A 4,568-nucleotide genomic window follows, 5' to 3' on the forward strand; every position below is an offset into this window, starting at 1 on the left:
AATAATATAAATAATGTAAAAGAACTAGGGAGGGCGGGGTATTACATAATGGAGGAGGGAGGTATATGTCTGGTAATGTACACGGCTTGTAGTTATATTTTTGTTGAATTTAGAAACGTTAGAAATGGGGACCAGGTGTCTTCAAAGGCTGACATTTGCTTATTTCTGTGTGCATTGTGTTTTTCCATTGAGATGAATTCTGAGATTAAATTTGTCCAGTGATTGATGTGGCAAGAATTCTTTGATTTCCAGTTTTGGAGGACTACTTTCTTAGCGACAGCTAGAGAAATGAACAACGGATTCCTGGATTTTTTCAGGACGTGGATTTCGGAGATATCACTAAGGAGACAGAGTGTTGGAGATTATGGGATTCTGTAGCGCAGGGTGGTGGACAGTGTCTCAGTGACCGTGATCCAGAATGAGTGAACTGGTTGACAGAGCTGTGCTACCTAAGGTGCATTGTGAACAGATACCTGTGTTTGCTAGGCCATTTTGAACATTTTACTTTGGGTGATGTGAGTTCTGTGAATGACTTTATATTGTATAAGCTGCAGGTTTGTGTTAGTAGTCATGGAGAAGGTATTCTTACAGATTTGTTCCCGGTAATCAGGGGTGGGAGAGAGGGCCAGATCACCTTCCCACTTGGTTGTTGGGAGTGTTATTGTTGTGTTTAGGTTGGAAATCATTGTATATAGCTGGGAGGTTAGTTTTTTGAAGTTATTAATTTTCATAAGTTCTTCTGTGAGCTGAGAGGGTTGTAACGTGTTATTGGTGATTCCGATTTTATCTTTGATTTTAAGTCTAAGTTGTTGATATTGAAGGAATTGTTCTCTCCCAACCCCATATTTCTCTGTGAGTGTGTTAAATGACATGAAATGGTTGTTCGCAAATAGGTGGTGAAGGTGTGTGATTCCTTTTTGTGCCCATGTGGAGAAGTAAAAAGGTTGTTTTGTAACATGAACACTGGATTGTGCCAGAGTGGGGTGAACGTGTTTAATTCTAGTGATGATTTTGTGATTTTGGTCGTTTTCCAACAGGCAGTCAGAGTTGAATAGATGGTAATGCGTTGGCAGAAGTTGGATTTCTTGATTGATTGTGAGAGGAAGGGGAGATTGGGATGCTTGTACATTGGTTTTGTTCCAGTTCCAGCCACGGGTAACTGTGCTTATGTATATTGATCCATTTAACCATGTACTGTAATTGATTTGCCAGGAAGTAATGATGGAAGTTTGGTGCCTCAAGCCCACATGTGATTTTTTATTTTGTAGTGTTGAGAGTGATATTCTGGATTTTTTGTTTTTCCAATAAAATTGTGTTGTTAATGAATTGAGAGTTTTGAACCATTTGTCTGTAGGAGTGATGGGGATCATAGAAAAAAGGTAGTTAATATGGGGTAGGGTTTTCATTTTGACTGCAGCTATTCTTCCAATGAGTGTGAGTGGGTGTTTAGACCAGCATTTATATTCGTCTTCGATTTTCCTGAGAAGGGGAGTATAGTTGAGGGTGAAAAGTTCTGACAGCTTGGGGGAAATCTGAATCCCTAGGTACTTGATGTTGCCTGTGTGAAGGTGGAGGGAAGTGTCCTAAGCTCCAAAATCCCATGCGTCATCTGAGAGGGGTAGTAAGATTGATTTGTTCCAGTTGATAGTATAATGGGAGACATGGGAGAATCTGTTGATAATATTGAAAGTTTCTTTAAGTGATACTTGTGGGTTCTGTAAATAAATTAAAAGATCATCTGCATATAAACTCATTTTGTGTTGTACGTTGGCTACCTGAATTCCTTTGATTATGCTGTTTTGTCGTATTGCTGCTGCGAGAGGTTCAATGAAAATGGAAGAGGGAAGGTGAGAGAGGGCATCCCTGTCTGGTGCCCTGATGCAATGTGAAGCTCAGTGACATGATTCCGTTAGTGGTAATGGTGGCCCTGGGTGATCTGTACAGTGTTTTAATCCAGTGGATGAATGACTCTCCAAACCCAAACCTGTGAAGTGTATTGAATAAAAATGACAGTTTACTTTATCGAAAGCTTTTTCTGCATCAAGTGAAATGATAATGGTTTTGTGTTGTGTTTCTTGTGATATACTGAATAGGTTGAAAAGTCTGCGTACATTATCTGTGGCGTGTCTATCCTTTATGAAGCCTGTCTGATTTGGATGAATGAGTGTGGAAGTGACTGTTTCTATTCTGGTTGCTAGTGCTTTGGTGATAATTTTCAAGTCAGTATTCAATAGTGAGATAGGTCGGTAGCTAGAGGGGTGAGATGGGTCTTTGTTGGGTTTTAACAGTAATGTCATGGCTGCTGTATTCATGTGTGTGGGTATGGTGGAGGAAGTTTTTATTTCAATAATTACTCTGTTGAATAATGGTGATAATATGTCCCAAAAGTGTTTGTAGAATTTGGCTGGCAGTCCATCTGGTCCGGGAGATTTGTTACTAGGAATTTTATTGAGGGCTTTAGTAAGTTCATTGAGGCTAAGAGGTTCGTCTAGAATGTTGGTTTGTTCTTCAGTTAATTTTGGTAATGTCACATTGTTTAAGAAGGTATCGATTTCTGATTGTGTAGGTTGATGAGTGGGGGAGTGAGTTGCTGGATTTGAAATTGTGTTTTTTTCTGTATAATATCGTCACGTTGTATTCTAAGTTCTTTTAATTTCTTTTGTCTTGGTTCACTGCGATGGTGGGATATTTCATTCGTTAATTGTTTGATTTTTTGTTCTAGTGTATTTTCCAATTGTTGTTGCTGTTTTTTTCCTATATGAAGAGTATGATATAATTTTTCCTCTGATTACAGCCTTCCCAGTTTCCCACAGCAGTGAAGGTGAGGTGTCTGGAGAGTCGTTCATTTCCAGAAAAAATGCCCACTCTTGCCTTATAAGAGTTGTAAAGTTGGGGTCTTCTAACAGTGAGGTATTGAGGCGCCATGTAGTTGAAATTTTGGCATATGTTTCAGTGTTTATAGACATAGAGACAGGGGCATGATCACTGATTACAATTGGGTGGATTGTGTTATCTGATATCTTGGGTATTAGCGAGTTACTGATGATAAATAGGTCGATTCTAGATGAACATTGGTGAACAATTCACTTCTTTTTTTATTGCACTATAATCATCTCAACATAGACAATCATTTTCTCTTTTTATTGCACTATTTGCACATTAACATTAACACTGTACATTTCATATTTTATTTATTATTACTGTATATTTGTTTTTATTATATATGTTAAAAGTCTGGATAATATGTTGTTTGTATACCTGGAGTGGTAACAAAAATAATTTCCCCCTGGGATTATTAAAGTATTTCTGATTCTGATTCTGAACTGTTGAGAAATATGAATATTTCCTTAAAGTGCCCATATTATGAAAAAAACACTTTTTCTGGGATTTGGGGTGTTATGTTGTGTCTCTGGTGCTTCCACACACATACAAACTTTGAAAAAAATCCATCCATGCTATTTAGAGTGAGATACGGTTTCTGAATGTGTGCTGCCTTCAGTCTCTGGGTGAGCTGTTCAAAATCGGCACAGCTTGTGACGTCACAAGCCGAAACGAGCAGGCTAACTGCAACCATTAGCTCGTAGCGTTAACGCTAATGCTAATGCTAGCATACTAACGCTAGCATGCTACCTCGTTCTCAATAGCAAAGCACTGCTACAACACACACAAGTTCACCATAATCTACAAAAGAACTACTTCCATGTGCGCCCTCATTTAGAAGTCTCCCAGCTAATCCTGCCTTGTAACTGACCGAAGTTGTAGAAACAGCCTTTCTTTTACTGTCTATGGAGCTAGCTAGCTGACATGATCTAATCTGAGCTACTGCGCATGTGCAGTGCAATCAAAGATAGTACAGAGGAAGAAGAAGAAAAGAGGTCTCACTCTGTAGCTAAAACAGAGACCAGCTGAAAAGAGCATCTGCAGCAGTGAGAGAGAGCACTGCAGTACAACAAAAATATGGTGTTTTTTGAAAATTAAACCATGTAAACCTATTCTGGTACAATCTTAAAATACAATTATGAACCTGAAAATGATCATAATATGGCTGCTTTAAAGACGGGTTTCTCATTCTCCAACTGTCGCTAAGTCCATAGTCCCCCATATATTGCTTTATTGTGTCAGTGGAATGCCAGTTTCTTAAGTTGCCAGAGGTGCTTGAGCGGTCAATTGTGGGATTGATGACAGTATTGAAGTCTCCTGCTATGATGAGATTATTTGAATTTGATAATATGGAGAAAAGATTGTGGAAGAAAGATGGATCATCATTGTTAGGGCCATAGATGTTTGCCAGTGTAAATGTTGTATAGTTAAAAGTAGCATTAATGATGATGAATCTTCCGTCTGGGTCCGTAATGGATTGGTTAAGTGAAAACTGAATATCTTTATTTATTAAGATTGAGACACCTCTTTGTTTGCTGTGATAAGTTGAAGAGTATATTTTGTCAAATGTTAAATGTGTTTCTTGTAGGAAGCAAATATCAGCCTATTTTTAGTAATAAATTATTAGATGATTTATTACTTTAAGTTAACTATTGGATTGGTTACGGAAGCCGCGTATATTCCATGTT

The 4,568-nt window shown here is 38.2% G+C and overlaps 1 long non-coding RNA gene across 1 annotated transcript; it reads right to left on the reverse strand.

The window, feature by feature from the left end:
• Window positions 1-1,296: 1,296 nt before the first annotated feature.
• On the reverse strand, window positions 1,297-1,633 carry LOC116061716. The gene is made up of 2 exons (XR_004107789.2): window positions 1,549-1,633; window positions 1,297-1,479 (listed from the first exon to the last, which is right to left on the reverse strand). It is a non-coding gene; the product is annotated as an uncharacterized LOC116061716 (long non-coding RNA).
• Window positions 1,634-4,568: the final 2,935 nt, after the last annotated feature.

The sequence above is a fragment of the Sander lucioperca genome, chromosome 19, assembly GCF_008315115.2.
Source record: "Sander lucioperca isolate FBNREF2018 chromosome 19, SLUC_FBN_1.2, whole genome shotgun sequence".
Taxonomy (NCBI): Eukaryota; Metazoa; Chordata; class Actinopteri; order Perciformes; family Percidae; genus Sander; species Sander lucioperca.